Raw genomic sequence first — 20,511 nt, 5'->3', positions numbered from 1 at the left:
TTGACTGTGAGCTGAGATAGAGGAAAACTCAGGAAGGAGCCTGTCTTTGAAAAAAAAATCACAAGTCAAATTTTGAATGTGCTTAAGAACAAAGATCACTATAGCCTTAACTTGTGATTAAGACTACTTGGATTTGAACCCTGATTCTAACACTCAGCCCCATGACCTTGTCCAAGTTACTTAAATCTTCTATGCCTTCGTGGTCTCATTTATAAAATGAAGCCCAGGAATACCCCTATCTCATAGAGTTGATGTTAACAGGAAATAAATGCATTCCAAGGTTGTCTTTTGTGCTGCTTGATTCTTCAAAAGGACTCAGAACATTTGAGATCAGGAAAAGCTCTTCCCCATTTCCATGTCTGCATATCTCATCTCAAATAACACTAAGCCCCCAAGATATTGAAAGGAGAGATGTGGCTGTCTGCTGCGGTTTGGGGACAGCTGTGAGGAGGCTTTCAGAGCAGCTGGTATAGGCACACAACCAGAACATTTTCTTCACCTCAGATTCCTAGCAAAACAAGGCTGCCGTTCGAAGGGAAAGGTTTTAATTACCAAGCCACCTGTCCAGCCATCTGAAGCCAACCCCGTAGCCAGCTTCCTGTGGGTGACGGGGCATTTAGGGAGACCACGCTCAGAGTCCCTAATGCCTTTCACATTTCTCAGCACTGTAGTGACAATAGCTCTCAAAAGCAAGCCCTGGTATGGTTCTCCTTCCCATTTGTTAATAAGGATGGACACAGGCACTGAAGGCTTGGGTCAGGAAGAGCCTGGATTAAATCCTTCCTTTTCCTGTGTTCAGGATATGATGCCCCTAAAATCAGATGGTCTTATGCTCTCCAGTGCTAACTGCATTCCCTCATGTCCCCTCAAACAGAGATAGGTGGTATCTAAAGTATATATTACCCACCGAGTCTTTAAAAACTGATAAATGTATGAAAGGTACACTGGCTATATCTAAACCTGTCAAATAAGAATAAAAAATAATATAAATTCCTAACTCTCAACATCAGAAAGAATGAGAAAGAAGAGATGTAAGGAAGCTAGAAAGAAAAAATGAAAGTAGTAAGTTTTAGGGGCATCATTTATTTAAGTCATATATAAATACACTTACTAATTTTAGTGTTTTTCTAAAGTTATTTTTTGTTTTTGGACATGGTCTCATCATGTACATCAAGCTAGCCTTGAACTCACAGTTGCCCTGCCTCAGCCTCCCCAGTGCTGGGTTTAAATGTGTGTGTCACTGTGCCTGGTTTTTTTTTGGTTTGTTTGTTTGCTTGTTTTTGAGGTAGGGTCTCACTATGTAGCCAAGATGGCTTTGAACTCTGCAGTCCTCCTGCAACGCCTGAGTGCTGGCATTAGAGGTGGGCACCACCATGCTAAACCCCCATAAAAGGAATAGACCTAAACTACAGGATAAAATCATACACACACACACACACATACACACACACACACACACACACACACACAAAGTGAGAGCAAGTATAAAAGGTGCCAGAATTGGGGTTGGGGATTTAGCTCAGCGGCATAAGCGCCTGCCTTGCAAGCAGGCAGTTGTGAGTTCAATCCCTGGTATCGATAAAAAAAGAAAAAGACCAAAAAAAAAAAAAAAAAGGTGCCAGAACCAATTCAACTGCAGAGCTCGGTAGACACTAGTATATTATCCATTAAAGCTCTTTCTTCCTCTAGGCCCATGGTTAGAGTACATTTCTCCCCTCCTTGCAGTATGTTGTGGTCTGGTGACCAAGTTCTGGCCAGGGGAATGTGGGCAAAAGTGCTGAATGTCACTTCCAGGCCTGGCCCACAAATACTTCTGTATAACGCAGTAGGCTCTCCTTTCAGCATCACCTTGCGAGCTGCCTGTTGAGGCTGATGAGGCCCCAAGATGGAAGAAACCTGCAATTCAGATGTATCACTTTGGAGGAGAACTGCTCACTGATTAGGCACAGCCAGTGAGAATTCAACATGTGTGTTTTAAACCACTGAAATGTTGACGTTCACCTGTTAACAGCAGCTAGCTTTACATGACTAACACAGCTCAACTCTTACCCCATCCCCTCCACAGAGCCTCAGAGACCACATCAAGGGTGATGAGCAAGATGAATGGAAGGATCAATCACAACCAGCAGAGTACACCCATGTGGGCCTGGTTGGCCTCACCCTTACAACCTTTACGACGCTGACTAAAAAGTGATGCTCTCTACAGAAATATGTTATTTCATAAAACAGCATGCATTGAGAACATAGGGATCTTTTTAAAAGGAACAAATGAAATCTAGAAACGTAAGAGCACCTATAGAAATAAAAGGCATAAATCAAATAATCTATCAGCTTGCCACAGTAGCACATCCTCTGCCAATTGGCTGTGAGCTCCATGAGGACAAGGACAACCTTCTTTCACCTCAGGGCCATCGCACATGCTGTTGCCTCTGCCCGAAATGCTGGGTCCATCCTCACCCGCAAGGCCTCTTCTGCCTGGGTATTCCTACTTCACTTTCAGATCTCAGCACAGCATCCCTCCCAGGTCTCTGTTATATCCCATTAGAGCACTGTATCTTCTGTATGGTTTTACATTCATGTATGTGATTTCCTTCACTGCATTTGCCCATATCAGAAGTTATCCTAATTATTCAAATCTGTATGAATCACCTGTCTCCCCATGACCTGACTAGGACCCTAAATGCTTCATCCATGGCTGTATGCCAATGCCCCCTTCAACAATGAATGACCCACACAATGTCCTCGACAAACAAGCTTAGTAAATAAGTGAGCTGTCATTCTCATTTAGTTGATTTTATCTAGTCGTCAACAGCTAGGCTGACTTTTTTCCATGCATATTTTAATATCACATACTGAGAGGTATCTGTTAATATCAACAAGATGAAAAACAACAAATAAGACACCAGTACTACAGAATCAAAAAAAGTAATTCATCATTAATTCTTCTATCTGACCCATGTGTATCTGGTCCCTTTCCTGTCAATATCTTAGAGAAATATGAGGATGAATGAAACAGAGTTCCTGTCCTCATGCAGTTTACCAATCAGGTTGCAGAAGAATATTATAAAACAATAAGGATGGGTCTTTCTCCAGCACTAGGCCAGGCTAGTCTGGGTTTCTACCTCAGAGAAAGGACAATGAAACATGGAGAATGATTTCTTTTGAGCATCAAAGTTTACGCACTGTTTGGACTGGAATGGACCCAAGTAATTAAAACTTTGGAGGGAAATACATGACAATATAAGAATAAGGCTTCCTAACCCCTACACAGAAGCCCTTCCACCAGGCCTGTGAAGGTAGAGGAAGAGGAAATCTTCTAGCTTCTCTGGAAATTTGAAGATTGTAGTGGTGGATTAATGAATGGTCAATGTACAACACCCAGCTCAACTGAGTGAACGTGGTGCTGGGTGTGGAGACCAACCTGAGGATTGTTGCCAACAGCATAAAAAGAGAACTGGAGAGGAATACTGTTGATTCTCATGGAGAAGCTTGCCATGCAGATTTTCATGATATGAACTGTTTGGGAGAGCTCTGCTCCTTTCCTTGAGCATCACTTCCTGGCTCCAGTGCAGATCCTCAGCCTGCAGGCACAGACCCTTCATCCTGCTGGCACAGACTTTCTAGCTTCCACCACTGACCTTTGGACCTATCCCAATGCAGATCCTTGATACAGACTTACATGAGATATTGTCATGGGTTCTAGCCTCCAGCTGGACCCAGGCAGGACATTGCTGCGGGATCCAGGTCCTGAGCTGGATTCTTTGGGTCTCTTGGGTGTGGACAGATCACTTGCACTCTTCAGCATCTGACTCTTTGAGTGAATATTATAAAGCAACCCTATAAATTACGTGTCCTGTATTAAATCTTTTCCCACATAAACCCTGATTGCAACACACATGTAACTGAAGCTCTGTGACCCCAGGTCAAATGCTCAAAAAGGCAGGGTCACTTGGGCAAACTGTTCAGTCCCCTTGCTCCAGCATGGGGTGAGGCAGGAGGGCCCACAGATCTACTGGGAAGCATCTCTGCAGTGAGATGCAACAGTGAAGGTAACAGTCATCCACGTGTCCTGGTGACCAAGGATTAGATAGGGTTATACAGGTGCCACCTGACAGATGCCTTGACTGGGATCCTAGATGCTACCCCAGGAGGGAAGCGAGGAGCTGGGGAACAGTCTGGTAGACAGACACATTTCGACTGACTGATAGTTTTAAGTTCAACTTTATTTATTTATTTATTTATTTATTTATTTATTTATCAGTCTTTTTGAGACAGGGTCTCATGCAATTCAGATACCTTTCCACTGACCAATAATTTGAAGTTCAACTTATTTTTCTTTTTTCTTTTTTATTTTATTTTATTTTTTTATCTTTTTGAGATAGGGTTTCACTATGCAGTTCAGGCTGGCCTTGAACTCATTATGTAGCCCGGGCTGGTCTCGAACTTGCAATGATCCTCCTGCCTCAACCTCCCAAGTGCTAGGATTACAGGCATGTGTCACCACATCCAGCTGAAGTTCAGCCTTACAATGATGCAAAAGTGGCAGGCAGTTAGTAGAAAGTGTACTTTAATTGTGATCCTTACTCTGGCTAGCCACGTGTAGCAGGACTTCCTCATGATGCCAGGCAGTGACAGCAGACTGAAGCTCCTGATCGACCACACGATCCCAAGGGAAGGAACTGTGCTGAGCGATGATGTTTGGTATGTCAAGAGTATTAATGACATTTTAGACTCAGTTGCAATTTATGATAGGCTTATCAGGATGTAAGCTCATTGTAAATTGAGTACCATCTGTATTCACAAGCAGATAAGGAGCTCAGTTTAGGAAACGCGTTAAATAAAATTCAAAGCCCAATGCACTGTTACACATGTATAATCTCAGCTACTCTGGAGGCTGAGGCAGGAGACTCACAAGTTCCTAGCCAGCCTGGACAACTTGGTGAGGCTCTATCTCCAAAAAAAAAAATTAAAAAGGGCTGAGGATATAGCTCAGGGGTAAAGTGCCCCTGGGTTGGATCCCCAGCAATGCCGAGAGAAAATTAAATTGAACCAGACATAATGGTGCATGATCAAAGGCCCAGGTACTTGCAAGTCTGAGGCCAGATGATCACTTGAGTCCAAGAGTTCAAGGCCAGCCTGGGCAACACAGTAAGACCCTATCAAGAGAAAACAAAAGAGGATGGAAGGAGAAAGAGAAGAGGAAGAAGAGGTGGAAGAGGGAAAGGAGTCTGTGGCACTGACGGTGGCGCCCCTATATAGATGTGAACAGTTAGTCTACCAAAAGGCAGAGGTCATCACAGAGCCATGACTACTGAGTACAGCTGTGCACCAGGGAGACCATGGCAGACTTCAGGAGGAGGGAAACATGAGCAGGAGCCTTGGGCTGGGAGAATTTTACGAGACAGAGACAAAAAATGGTAAGGTTCGATAAAAATGCATTTCAGAAGTAGGAAAGCTTTGACTAAAACAACAGCTTAACCTGGGGGTGTAGCTCAGTGATAAAGCATTTGTCTAGCATGCATGAGGCCCTGGGTTCAATCCCTAGCAGCTCAAAAATAAAATAAAAATAAAACAAAGCAATAGTTCACCTGATTTATCTATAGTTCAGAGTGTATGCAGGTGCAGACCCAAGATCCCTCAGCACTGGCTATCGGGTGGTAGGTAACACAGAATCACTAAATTGCACAGCTGTATGAGATGACCAAACTGTGTCTTAAAGACAACGAGCTAGCATAGATGAGCTGGAGGAAACAGAATAAAAGGAGAAACCAGGCACAGAGCTGAGAGACGGAAAGTACAACAGGAGTTACAGGAATGGAGGAAGAGGCTGGCGGTAGAGGTGGCTTCCTGGTAAGAACAGGTGGCAGGGGAAGAGAGGGAGGTGTTAAAGATATCGCTGGGGTTACAAGGACACCGGAGAAGAACACTCAGGGAAAAGCCAAGCTCAGGATGCCAGTAGAATAAGTAGGTTGGAAACAGGGAGTTGGATTTCAAAAAGATAGAAGTATCAACATTTAGCACTTATTGTCAGAGCATGAAGGTATTTTAATGATTACCCTAAGCAATGCTTCTCAAATCTGAAATGTAGAGGGTATTATAAAAAAAATATACTGTTTAAATTTTTAGAATTTATTACAGTGAAATACACTGTCCCCCCAAATACTGTATTCCACGTTTGTTTTTGTTTTTTGGATACCAGGAATCAAACTCAGAACCTTGTGTTTGCCAGGCAGGCGCCTGGGCCACTGAGCCATAACCCCAGTCCACTTGCACCTCACTTTGAACATACTTATCCCAGCACACTTGCCACTCTCTGAATCAGGTCTGGAAGTCTTCTTTCAGGAGTGTCTTTAGTTGTGCTGTCATGGCTACCACGATGTCCTGAATCAGTTCAAAACATTTACCTTTCATGGTCATTTTGACTGTGGCAAAGAGCCAGAAGTCTCCAGGTGCCAAATCCAGTGAAGAAGATGGATGATTCCCTGTACTGTTTCCCCAGGCCTGTCTTTCTGTTGGATGGCACACGGCAGCAGCATCTACTGTCTTTATGATCAGACCTTATAAAGACACGAACTTCCAGGACTGCTTTAGGAAGTAGCAAGAATGATGGCAGGGGTACGTTGGAAGCAAGGGGGAGTTTTTTGAGAGACTGATGGAAATGTCACTTACTATAATCACATACTCACCACAGACTTTGACCATAGCTCATCTATACATATGTGAACATCATCTCAGAGAAAAAAACATCCCTCCAAAAGATTGTATCAGTCATTAGAGACCTTGTAAAAATGTGGATTCTGATTCAGGAGCTGTGGGTGAGGCCTGAGTCTGCCTCCAACACACTCTCAGAGGGCTGATGCTGCTGGCCCAGGAACACTTTGAGCAGCAAATGGCTAAACCAGTATCTTCCCAAGCACCATGGGATTGGCTGATACATACAGGGATTTTAGGTGATTCACAAGCATTCTACTTCAAGATAAGGCAAACTTTCCCTTACAACTGTGATGTGAAGTTTGTTTAAATGCATGTAAGTATTTACAAGTTGATTTTAAGAAATATTAAATAATAATAGAGGAAGCTAATACTGGTGGCCAAACTTGGGCAAGTGGCCTGTAACCTCTAACGTGTGAAATACACATGTAGCAAGCATCGAGAAGAAAGAAACGGTAGGGAGAGGAAGAATAATTCCACTTTAGGCTAAGTAGCAGTGACGCAAGACAAGAAAATGTTGACTCGATGGATGCTACAGTGTTTGCTGAGACTAAGAGCTCAGCACTGTGCTTTAGTGTCACTGACTGACGCTTCCTGACAAGGAGGTGTACAGTCCCCCACTATCCCAATGAGGCACTGTGTCTCGGGGAGATTGCCCAAAGTCATACATGGGAGGGCCGAGTGTGAACTCAGGTCTGAGTGGCCCTTGAGCAGGTCACTCAACACCCTGCACAGCACTCTGGGTCTTCTCTACAGAGCTCTCCTTCACCTATTGCTGCTGCCCCCATTTGGCCCAATCATGAAGCATCACGTAACACTTCTGCATTTATGTGAGCCAGAGCTGTGCAAATTCAGATTCAGCGAATTCTGTTTTCTAAATCCAGGTGTTACCACTGACATTTTCAAGATGGTGAAGTGGAGCTTGCCAGTATTACACCATCAAGATTTAAAATCAGTCTCCCTGACACCAGATTCAAGGTGTTTCCCACAAATCTCATTATGCAGGACCTTGGCTCACGTAGACTCTCCTCGCTAGGCCAGAGGGACTTCCCACCATTTGCCAAGCACACATCTACCCACCTTGCTCTCAGCCCTGCTGGACACTTGACACCATTTAGGCTGATTCAGAGTTTAACCTAAAGTCTCGGTGTCAGTTGGTGGCTAACATCAGCCTTGTAACTCTAAGAGGGGCACCAGATCTCCGGCAGGTGCAGATGAGCCACAGGGGAAGCCACGCTGCTTCCTCTGCTGGACCTGGGTTCTAGGCCAAACTGCACACAGCCAACCCTCCCTGCAAGGCTCTTTGTTTTATCATGAATGCTACAAAGACTTCTTTTTCTTGCAACCAACCTTTTTTTTCAGATATTACAACATGGAAAAGTACTATAAATAACTCTCCTATGGGGCTAATCAATTCTTCTTCAAGACCTAGATCTATTCATACGGCATTATAACCAAAGCCTGAAATAACTGTTATTTTGCAAATAAAGCATTCTAGAAGTGAGGATTTAAGTGTCAGACAAATAACACGTACTCCAGATTCAAGCCCACCTTCCCTTTAATTTATGTGAAACGTGGTGTTTTAAGCAATCACCTCTTTTCTGTGTAGAAGCCAGCCTCTCTGACTTCCTCTGCTTCTCAGTTCCCACAGCAATCCCGCCTCTCTTTTCCCTGTTTCCAGGCTATTTTACACAGACAGTGTCACCTCCAGCACCCTCATCCCTATTCGTTACCCCAGGACACTGGCAGGGCTTCCTCTGGTCTCTCCCACCAAACCCCTCCCCTAACAAAGTCTCTCCACTGCTGGGAGCCTGAAGGCAGGCTCCAGAGGGGTGAGGGTCCTGGGACACTGAGAAAGGACTGGCCAGAAAAACCCAAGTCCAGCCACCAACCAGCTATCCTGCCCCATGAAGCCTCCCAGAGGAAGAATAAAGCAAGGCCTGGTGGTATGGACTGGGTGGGGTTAGCCTCAAGTTCGAGGTAGAACTTGAGCACCCTTGCTCAGGCTGAACTCCCTCGAGAGGACCAAGGAAGCAGGGGTGCCAGAAAGGCCCAAGTCCAAGCCAGCCACCACCAGGGCACACCAGAGAGAAGAGCAAGCAAGACAGGCCTTGCTCCATCCTAGAATGGAGTAAACTGAGGCCAACTCCTCAGTTCTGTCTAGCTACGGAGAGAGTATGAGCACCATCAAGGGGATGGGTGGGAAGGATGGAAGGAAGAAAAAAAGGAGGAGAAAGAAGTGGGGGAAAGGAAGGAAAAAGAGAGCAAAGGAACAAGTAGCTAATAGTAAAAAAAAAGGACAGTCAGGCCTTCTCTGAGTGGGCCCAGGCCTCCATCCAATGCCCTTGTGGTCTTCTAAGAGGACAGCAGATCAGACAATGGAAGGGCCAGCTCTCAGCACTCTGGGCAGAGCATGAGGACCCTGCAGAAGACAGGAAAGGTTCCCAGAGGGAACCGGGCTCCACCCCTTAGGGTCGTCAGAAGAAGAGATGGTGAGGAAGACCCATCCAAGGCTGTGCCCTTCCAGCAGCCTCAAGCCTGACTTCCCTCCTGCCAGACCCCCATTTCCATCCCTCCTGGAGTGATGGCAATACCTCTCACTCCCACACCTGGACCAGGCTGAGAGGGAACAAAGGTGGATCCAAACTCATCCTCCCAAATAGCCGTGTTACACAGTCACCTTCCTAAACCGTAAGTGGGTTTGCTTTTAGTTTTATTGAGGTATAACTGAAAAATACAATTGTATATATTTAGAAAGTACAAGGAGATGATTTGATGTCTTTGAAAGAACTACCATCAAGCTAGTGAACACAACCATCCCCTCACAGAGCTACTGACTGATTTTGGGGTGAGCATGCTAAAGGTCTACCCTCTTTGCAAATGTCATACAATATGGTATTAGTTATGGTCCCAACCATATTGTCTATTAGAGCCTTAGAGTTTATTCATCTTGTAAATAAAAGTGGGGATCCTTTGGCCAGTATCCTCCCAATCTCATAACCATCCCACAGCCTGGAAAACAATCATTCTACTCTATATCTGAGCTTGAATTTGTTTTTTAAGCCTTAAATTTTGACTTCAGTTTCGCCCAAAGGGTTGAATGAACCTGAAAAGGACTCTACCATGTGTTTCTCCTGCCTTCCTTCCTCCAAGACGTGTAGGTCCACCAAAACCAAGGCACTTGGAGGTGCCAGGCAGGACACAGCGCTTTCGTCCACCATGGCTTCTTGAGGACAGTGAATTTCCTTCTTTTCATTCCTTTTGCTTCTTTCTCCACAGCTGCTGGCCTGGTCTCCTAAACTGACCGCAAAGCCCTTCCTCACGGCAAGACAACTCTCACCCATGTCTCAGGTTGGGGGCGGATGACAGTGGTGGTCACTGCAAAGCCCATGGATTGCTGAGGGGCTGCCTGCCCTGGGGATCGTTCTCACACAAAGACACAACTCCAGAGGCCTGACGTGAGGCTCACACCAAATGTCCCACCCAACTCTTCCTTCCCCACCCCCACTGTGATACAGGAATTTCTTTGAAGGGAAACACATGGATTTCCTAAGTGCGCTCCTAGTTCACTTCCTCACACTCTGTACCTCCAAGGAATACTCTGGTAGTTGTTATGGTATTTGAAGAAAGGCTACATGCAGAATTTGTAAAAATAGTAACAGAACAGGAATTTATACCTTAAACAAATCATTCTAACAGATGGGACTTAAAGCATTTATTATCCCTCTCTGGTCTGGGACTTTTCAAACACTGCATTTCAGCCGGCCAGACGGGGAGCTGTTTGATAGTACCTCTTTGACCAATTACATACTAATTAAAAGACCTTGGTGTGCACTGGAGGTAGCAGCTTTGCATATGGACTTTAATTACTGGGCCCTAGTTTTGCCAAGAAAACACAAAGGGTTTTTCTGGCTGGCTGCTGAGGTTTAGGATGAACATATGGCCTGCGTGGGAGGGAGGGTTAAGAGCATAATCCTAAACAGGAAGTGAAGCGCTTCCCCCCTGTAATCTCCTGGAAGGAACTATGTACCAGAGTGATCCAAAAATCCCCAATTCACGCCCAGAACAAAGGGCAGGAAGAAGCTACCCGGGCCACGTCATTCAATCCGAAACTTGTTTCTGAACTGAAATTTGTTCTTGTCCTGCTGTCCTTGTCTTTTCTTTTTTCTTTTTCTTTCTTTTTTTTTTTTTTTTTCTTTTAAATCGGAACCTCCTGCCCCTCCCATAGACCTACCCAGAATCAGATCTTAGCTGCTCAGAATCCATTTTCCTGCCTTGCAGTAATGCCGCTCCAGATTCCAGAGCTCAGGGCCCAGACAGGCTACCCCTCAGGCTCCAGAAGGCACAAGAAGCCCAGTCTTGACCAACCAGCCACTTTAATCCCTCCAGCCATAATTTTTGGCTCAAGGATGGGCACTGGACCCAAATCAGTGCCGTCATCCTGACTTCCAGGATGTGCATGGCAGCGCATACTTGGGGAAACATCTCAATCCGTGTCTAGATGAAAAGGTGATGTTTGAGCCACAGCAGTCACCTTACTGCTGTAGCAAAGAGCAGGTCTGAAAATGGATACATCCCAAGGAAAGTAGGCTCAGGAGAGAAAGAGGAAAACTCAAACAGTATTTGAGGTCCTGGAGCAAGCCATTCCTGAGAAAATCTCCTTAGGACATTCTAGTGCTGCATGGTGAGCCAAAGATTTCCTCCTATGCTTAAATTGGCTTCCATTAAGTTTTCTATCAGGTTGCAACAAAAATCATCCTATCTGGTAGAAATAAGATTGAGAGGCAGGAAGTTAAAACAACTGTCCCACTCTACAGGAATCCAGCCTAGAAAGAACATACTTGTATAATCTCTGCGGAGTCTCAGAGATCTTGGCTCAGAATCAAAGAATTCTAGAGCTGGAAGAGACCGTAGGGACAAAGCATCCTGTTCAGCGACCTTTGCCATCTTTCTCTGAACAGGTGTGTACACCAAGGCCCTCAGAGGGAAGATGTCACAAGGCAACCCATAGACAAACTCTCCTTCCCTTCACAGTTTCAGTGCTCTCTACATGGTTGTGACTCAGTAAAGCATTTTGAACATTGCAGGTCCAATAGCAGATAATCAACCTCTTTTCAAAGATGTAGCCAAGGAAATAGTTATCTTTGTGTATGGCAAATCTCTTTTAACCAATTCTTCCATACACGACCTTCTGTTCCTATGACAATCTCTCTCCTTCCTTCCATTCTTTGGTTGACACTAGCATCTCATTTCTTCCTAGTCACCATTTTGCCTTTCGGTTGCTGTAATAGTCACCTTTCTGTTACTAGGACAAAATACCTGAGACATATGACTTAAAAGAGGAAAGGTTTGTTTGGGCTCACAGTTTCAGGGATTTGGCTGGCTCCAAGGCAGAAACATTACAGCAGATGGGCATGACGGAGAAAGGCTTCTCACCAAGAGGTAGCCAGGAAAGAGAGAGCAGGAAGAGTGCCAGAAAGAAACAGGCCAGGGACAAGATCTTTCCTCAGAAGCACGTCCCCAGTGACCTACTCCTTCCAGATGGATCTTGCCTCCTGACTGTTCACTTAGCTTTGAACTCGTCAGTAGTCTAATCCACTGATGAGGTTAGGTCCCTTCCACACGCTCCACCTCCAGATGCTGAGTCTGCTGGGATGGTTTTAATCCAAACCATAACAGTTGCTTCCCCATCCTCAGTTTGATTATACTAAAAATAGATGTGAGTTCTTTATACTGTACCACTAGCAAATATACAAAACTAAAAATCAATTTCTCACAACTGAGTTAACATTTTTATGATGGCCAAGAGATTATTTCTTCTTAAGATCAGATCTTACAGCCACTTGAAATATTTTTATTTTAGAGACAGGGGCTCACTATGTCACCCAGGCTCATCTTGAACTCCTGGGCTCGAATGATTCTCCTGTCTCAGCCTCCCAAATGGTTCAGCCTACAACTGCACACCACTGCACCTGGACTACTTGAAGTAGTTTTAAATGGTTCAGGGTGGTAGTAGAAAATAAGTCTAACGATCTATTCCTTGCCAACTCCTTATATGACATGATCAGTTATTTTCACCTCCTGTGACTAAATTTCTCCTATTTCTATGACAGATTAATGCATTTGCCAGTGTATACTGTTAGCCAAGCTCTGGTAACACACAGATGGAAAGCTTCCTGCAAACGTGAAACAAGGTTATTATTCTCTGGAACCCAGTATGCAGTTGGAACTCGTAATACTTACAATTATTATTTTTATATTCCTTTTAGAGTATCATAGGAACTTACAGGTCTTCAGAGAAAGAGCTTGAGAGTTTGGATGAGATTCACAAACTCATTTGCTCTCTAGTGAAGCTTTTATTACGACTTTGGACTGAGAAGGTGGAAAGTTAATCCAGGATATAAAATAAACAAGAGATACCTTAAATTTATGCAGCCTTCCTTTGCAAAAATCTTTAACTGCCCATGTGTACCATTTGATCATCAGCGTCTACAGTTACTGGAAGTCATTCTGGAGAGAAATAAAGAAAAATTGAAACACATTTACCATGAGTGTAAATTCCAAGCTTCCTTTCTTAGCACCATATAACTCTAGTTAGAAATTTCTTTCTTCTTAATGTTGAGCTTTAAATCTACGATTCGCCATGGATGCCAAGAATCTATCTTTACCAGCCTGACCTCCTTATCACATTGGGAAACCAACCTGTGCATCTTCTCACACACCCTCCTCTGCTCCTTTCTTTCCCACTGGCCATTTCCAATTTGCCTTCCACTCTTAGGGCTCTGAAGTCTGGATTCCCAAGGGGACGGGTGGCCCGATGCTAAAAAATGGGGTGGTTATTTCCTAAATTAGCCCTCTTTTTTGGTTTACCTAGGCTGAGATACGATTCCTCTCTGCAGGTGTCTGAGGAACCTCACGTGCAGAGACCTGCTTGATCCTTCATGGCTTATTCTGAAATGGGAGCCAACCTGTGACATCTGTGCATCCTGTGCATCTTCCTGCACCACCCTCACCCCCACGGTGGGAGTTCACATCCCAGATGAGCATGAGCACCTTAGCCCTGGCCTCACCCCCTGCTTTCTGGACGATACAAAGCCAAGATACATGTTTTCTTGGTCCAGCACTTCTCAAGGTATGCTTTGTGAACACCAGTAGCTGTTTTCCAGGGTGCCTACTAGAAAGACAGGCTCTAGGGCTGGGGATTTAGCTCAGTGGCATAAGCACCTGCCTTGCAAGCAGGCGGATGTGAGTTCAAATCCCGGTACCAATAAAAAGATATATACATAAAGACAGGGTCCTGCCAGGGATATAGCTCAGAGGCACAGCCTGGCAAGCACCTGAGTTTGATTACCAATACAATAAAAAGATAAAAGAAAAGAAAGACAGGTTCCTGAACCCACCCAACATGCTGGGTCAGGAGGTCTAGGGTATGAGCAATCTCTGCAGCAGATTCCTAAACACTTAAAAATGTGAGAGGCCAAAATTTCTCACCATGCCCAAACTCTGCTGAAAGGACTTTCTGATCATCCAAGCCAAAACCACGGCTTCCCTCTCGCCCCTCTCGTTTCTGCTGGGTCCTTTTCTTCTGTGTCTGTCTCCCTTTAGAAAACTCACTGCTCCAACCTGGTATCTCTCTTTCTTTCTGGGATATCAATAGGGCTTTCTGAACGGCTTCATCATTTACCCAAAATGGGACTAAATTCAAGGATCAGGCTACAAATTGATACAGAACCTAGAACAGTACAGTACAAGAAATGGGCACGTAAATTCTGTCAGAGATAAAGTTCTGTTGAGCTTTCAACTGGACAGAATCAGTTCTGTGCTGCATTTGCTGCAGTGTTTTTGTTTTATTTTGTTTCCTCCACAGTACTGGGGATTGTGCTTAGGGAATGCTGAACCATATCCCCAGCCCTTGCTTTGTTTTGCTTTGTTTTGTTTTGTTTTGTTTTCTGAAACAGGATCTTGATAAATTGCCCCGGCTGGCCTAAAATTTGCAATCTTCCTGCCTCAGCCTCCCAATTAGCTGAGATTACAGGCATGTGACACCTTGCCCGGGTACATTTAATTCTTGTATCACTGTGACATTCACTTTGCTGATTGTGACAATGTGTCCAGTGATTCCACAAAGCAGAGTCAGCTCACCTATGTCCATGAAATCCCGTCAGGGGACACTGCACCCAGTGGCTAGTGATAGTTAGAGTAACAAGGATATAAAATTCACTTCTTTTCTTTCTTTTTCTTTATTTCAGCCATCCTACCCTATGTTGTTCAATTCCCCTCCCTAATCTGGAAAACACTCCTAGGCTCACTTCTGTGTGACTTCAGCCAAAATCCATTTATTGTCCCTGTGTTCCATTTCTTTCCCCCTCCAGGGGTCTATCCTTTCTGACTTGAAAAACAGAAGTAAAAATGTTCTTATAAGGGCACAAATTGTGTTGGGTAGCTGTGATAATTATTAAGCATTTGCCATCAGCTCAGCCAGCCTTTCCAAATATTTTCTCATTCAGGCCTTCAATAGTCCTAATAGGTACATGAAAGTCATCCTTTGGTAACCAAAGAAGACTAGTTCCAAGGACCTCCCAAAGATCCTAAAGTCCCTTACATAAAACGCCATGGTGTACAAGCATACAACCTATAGATATATCATACACTTTAAATTGTCTCTAGATTACTCATAATATGTAACATGATGCAAATGCTATTAAACTGTTATACGTATTGTTGAAGAAATAATAAAAAAGTCTGTAGAAAATTCAGTGAAAAGCAACTGCTAAAAAAAAAATTTTTTTTTTCCAGCCATCATTGATTGAGTCTGACTGTGGCTATGGTGGGCTGACTGTACTATTTTGATTCACCTTTACAGATGGGGTTTGAGAGTTAGAATTTGCCTACAAAAAGTGCTAGAGGTTGTCTGATCATGAGGTCCAGGATTCTAACCATTCTGGTATCTTCTTTCCCACTGCCTGATGATGTAGTGATTTTCCACACTGTGGCTTCCTGATAGGAACTTCTCATGCTAACAACCGTCCTTAAGTCCACATCCACGGCTGACCTAAGTCAACCCACAGGAAAGCAGGCAGCCAGCCTCACCGCCTGGTCTTTTGCTCCCTCTCAAACAACTCCCTGCTTATTAAAGACCTAACTCCGCAGTCATTTGCCACGTGGTCCCACCCTATCGAGCAGGCAGTTCTTTCTGTGTAACACCAGCAGTCCTCATGCTTGGACTGCCTTACAGGCATTCCTACCATATCCAGCCAGGAGCTCATTTCCCCTCAGTATTTCCTCCTCAAGCAGCGTCCAGGCCATCAACCCTAAAGCTCTGGCCCAGACTCCCACACTCTTTCATCCTGGCATCTGAAGTACTACAGAAAAGGGTCTCAGAGCATCCTCCAGAGACTCGCAGTCCCCACAACAGAATCTGTGTGGGCCTCTGACATTTTCTCCTTTGAAAGCCTTCAAATCCCCAAGCGCACAGTTGTCTCATCTCAGTAACTCTGTACAGAGTCTATTTCCTCTGGTTTTTATCCTTCTGAGCCCTTAAAACCAACAGAGATTTGAGCCAACGGACAGGGTTAATTAATTGGGTTTAGCATGGCCCCTGTTTCATCAAGGCATAGGTCTGGTACTCAACCCCATTTTAACAAATTCAAGGCAGCCCATGCTGGTACTGTCCCTCATCCTGGATCGAGAGGGGATAGTAACTGGCCCCCACCCCAAGCAAAATTTAGCTTTCAATTTTAAGTTGGCTTTCCAGCTATCTTGCTCTCCCCAAGCCTGCACATCTGGAATCATTCACAAAGTGGTGGTTGAAATTTTCACTAATTCAAATGGAATGCTAGGGATGGAGGCCATCGGGAGGCCCTGAGCTTCCCTCAAGTCGCAGAGCAAGCAGTTCTACTCTCAGAAATGCACACATCAACAAACACGCTGGCGAGCACCCACTGGGGACAACGGCCTGTGCTAGGGGCAAGCGAGCAGCCCAGCTTTACACGCGAGCCCCCTGAGACATCGGGGCCAATGGTACAGGCAATGTGTCCTCAAAAAAGTTCTCACGGTGCAGCCCTAACACCTAAGTGACTCTAGTGACCGGGTATGTGAGATGAAGTGCGACCATGAGGGTGAGGTCCTAATTTAGTAAGATCGATGTATGTGTAAGAAGCAATGATTCATATTCTCTTGCTCTCTGCTGTATGAAGATGTAGTGCGAAGGTGGCTGTCCTGCTGGCCAGGAAGAGAGATCTCACCAGAAATCTACCATGCTGGCATCTTCTTCCCAGCTCTCACAACTGTGGGAAAGTACCACTGTCGCAGTTACCCAGCCTACGGTCTTCGGTAGCCCAAACTGACCACACAGACGGCAAACTCTCACATCCACATCCAGTCAGTGTGGTTCACAGGAAGCAACAGGAAGCCAGGGATGTCCTTCTCCTTGTCTGCCTAGCAACACTGTCTAGGAACAGGCATCAGAGAGAAACGGGAGAAAACACACGAAACTCACCCATTTACCCATATCCATCCAGCACCCACCAACTCACCAGTAAGAATTCAGTGAATAACTATTTTGTGCAATTATAAATAAATGAAGTATATTCATATTTGCTTACAAATGCATTACAAGATCTGGAAATGCACACACTAAATGGATGCGTCACTTCTGGAGTAGAATGCAAGGGAAGAGAGGAAAAAGGAGACAAAGCACTTGATGAAAAGTTTTACTGATGTAAAACTGTTATAAAGTGTTCACCTGTAAAAGGAAACCACAGGCCCTCGCACACAGCTGCTGAATGCTACACACGTAGGCAGCATGCAAAGCACATGGAGCCTGGCTTTACTACTGGACAGACTGTGCTACCCACTAGGCTTTACCTCTGGGATATTTTTGAGAAGGTGCCAACTTTGATCCAGTGATGGCTATATCCCCAGTAATTAGCTCAGTGCCGGCCACATAGTAAATGTGGAAACACCGATAGCCTGGATACATCCATGCATGAAGGATCTGGGAGACAGAGAGAGAGAGACAGAGACAGAGACAGACAGAGACAGAGAGAGAGAGAGAGAGAGAGAGAGAGAGAGAGAGAGAGAGAGAGAGAAAGGTTCTATGGGAAGCTCTCAGTTGGCCAGGAGCTTTGGTCAAGACACAAATCTGGGGGACCCTGTAGAATAAGACAAGTGGACAATCTATGTGGCTCTGAAGTTTAGATGTTCAAAGGGACTTCAGGTGCCATATGGAAAAGGGGTCTGGAATTAAACCCAAAGTTTCCTGCACTTACAGAGGGCACTATGTGAAGGGCCTTGCCCTCCCAGACTGCCAAGGACCATGCAGATCTCACAGAGACTCTGCCCACCTAAAACATCCAAGGTTCCTGAAAAACTGTGAACTCATTATAATGTCATATCGAGACTCAGCAAAGCATGGAGGTTAAGAGCACAGACTGGATCCAGGATGCATGGGTTTGAATCCTGTTCCATCATGTAACAGAGTTAGTTAATTCTCTGTATGCCGGCTGCCTACCTGTTAAGGTAGGAATGGTGGTGCTTGGTCCAGGAAACAGGTGAGAATTGATTGAAAGGGGGTGGGTATGACGATAATCAAGAAAACTCTGTAACTTCACTCACCCAGAATCCATCATCCGAACTCCTAGAAACAAAGCAGGTTGTGTTAAAACCCACTTGGGGGGTTTGGACTATAGTTCAGGGGTAAAATATTTGCCTAGCATGCTTGATGTCCTGAATTTGATTCCTAGCACTACATAAACCTCTATATTAGATGTCTCATTTCATCTTCACATGTGTCAACTAGGCGAAATTAAATGGCAAAGACTGAAGAAGATAGGTGGTAATCACTCTTCATCCTACATAATACCTTCTCCCAGTTATTCAGTGAAACCCTAATCTAGATGCTGCTATGAGAACTTTTACAGATGTGGTTAAAGGCCCTAATCAGCTGACTTTAAACTAGGGAGGTTCCAACCCAATTATATGAGACTTTGTAAGAGGCTAAGCCTTTCTTGGCCAAAAAAGAAAAAAGGGAAAAAAAAAAAAAAAAAAAAACTCCAATAACAAATAGGTAGGCCACAATGGTTTCTCCTTTCCTGAATTCTTTTCAATCATGCCCCTATGACTGACCCTTTTTGACAGCTTGTTCTGCAGATGATAGTTCACCTTCTTAAATCTCATGATGCCTAAGTCAATTCCTGGCAAACCAGCTCTTAAAGTATATTATCTCCTGGTGCTTTTGATTCTCTAGCTGATCCTGATTGATATAATCATTTCCTAGAAGTGTTCACTGGAGAATAAAATGGAGCCACTCCCCTTTTCCATATGCACTGTTAAGTAGCAAGAGGCGAACTTTGTGTAACAAAATCTGGTCAGTTCTCATTATTTACAGCAGTTATGTTCTATAAAGCTACAGCGAACAGTGAATTAGTCTACTGAACCATAGCTTCCAGGGGAGAGCCAAGATTAGGTGCTTGTGAGATGCTAGTCAAAATATTTTCATCAATTAATCAATGCATAAACTTACACACAGCCAGAATCCCAGCACTTGGGAGGGTGAGGCAGGAGGATTACAGCAAGTTCAAGGTCATTCTGGGCTAAATAGTGAATTCAAGGCCAGTTTGAAATATATAGTGAGATCCCTCTCTCAAAACAAAACAAACCAATAACCTTATTTTATGGGTATTTCTGCTTAACGAAATCTTATTGGCTAGGGATGCAGTTCAGTGCCTAACATGTGTGAGACTCTAACAGGGCAAATAAAAAAATCGTTGACTCATAAACATTCAATTCATACCCAACAGCACTGTATTCATGACTAAACAAAGTATAGCTAACAAACACACAATGGGTTATCAAGAGATAGTGCTAAAATTTTAAAACTTTGTTAAAAGATAACATTACCATGAATTCCCTTCAAAATACCTCTTTTCCAACACACTTATCCCATCATTCTTGGCATTTTCTGAAGTAGCCCTGGAAGTCTTCTTTTGTAGGTTTATAAGATATGACTGTAAATACAGAGAATGCTTCTTCCCGGTGCCATCCCTCCAAAAGGCAGGTCATAAAAACATTACAGTTCATCTTCATCCACCTCATCTGGCCCTGTGCAACTTTTGGCTTTTCTGACCTTCTAACCTTTCATGATCATTTTGAGACCACAAAAATCTCAAAGTCTCAAAAGTTGAGATCAACTCAGAACATTGAGGCAGCTACAAGAGCACAACCAAAGCCTTTAAACTCATGAAACAGGGCTTCCACGATACTTGACAAATAGGAGGAAGGCAGGATAAGTCTGCTAAAAGCTAGGGGGGAGTGTAGGGATTGGCAGCGATAGATCTTTTACTGTAATACATTTTTAAAATGTAAACCCTTGGGCCTGGGATATAGCTCAGGAACATAAACGCCTGCCTGGCAAGCACAAGGTCATGAGTTGATCCCGGGTACAATCAAATAAATAAATAAATATATCTGAACCCTCACCATATTGTTTACTCATGCCTTGCATTTTTTCCACAAAGCGCATCACAGCCTTCTGGAGCAGAAAAACACTTAAGTAGCACTATACTTGGGGGTCACTTTATATAGCGACCAAAAAACGCACAAAGACATACGAAAAATATGGCACAAAACAGATTCTTAAAGTGATACTTGACTGTAAGAGCTGAGACAAGGAAGAGCACTCCTGGATCTATTTCGGCTGGAACCACGCACTTGGATGCCTGTTTTCACTGCTCTATGTCCATGACTGACCACAAAAGCATCACCATGACTTCTGCGGTGCTGGGGACTGAAGCCAGGGCC

The 20,511-nt window shown here is 44.2% G+C and overlaps 1 long non-coding RNA gene across 15 annotated transcripts in view; it reads right to left on the bottom strand.

Annotated features, from left to right (window-relative positions):
* LOC101787993 (uncharacterized) overlaps nt 1-20,511 on the bottom strand; it is a 260,957-nt gene that overhangs the window by 111,363 nt on the left and 129,083 nt on the right. For 14 of the 15 annotated variants that reach the window (XR_010041635.1, XR_010041634.1, XR_010041632.1 and 11 more), the window contains one exon: nt 13,132-13,221. The exons of the other annotated variant lie outside the window; for it this stretch is intronic. This is a non-coding gene — a long non-coding RNA (uncharacterized LOC101787993). The remainder of the gene's footprint in view (nt 1-13,131; nt 13,222-20,511) is intronic. 15 annotated transcript variants of the gene reach the window in all.

This window comes from Cavia porcellus, unplaced genomic scaffold (assembly GCF_034190915.1).
Source record: "Cavia porcellus strain 051 isolate PalLab524CR breed Dunkin Hartley unplaced genomic scaffold, mCavPor4.1 scaffold_21, whole genome shotgun sequence".
Taxonomy (NCBI): Eukaryota; Metazoa; Chordata; class Mammalia; order Rodentia; family Caviidae; genus Cavia; species Cavia porcellus.
This window is presented reverse-complemented; position numbering and strand designations above follow the sequence as displayed.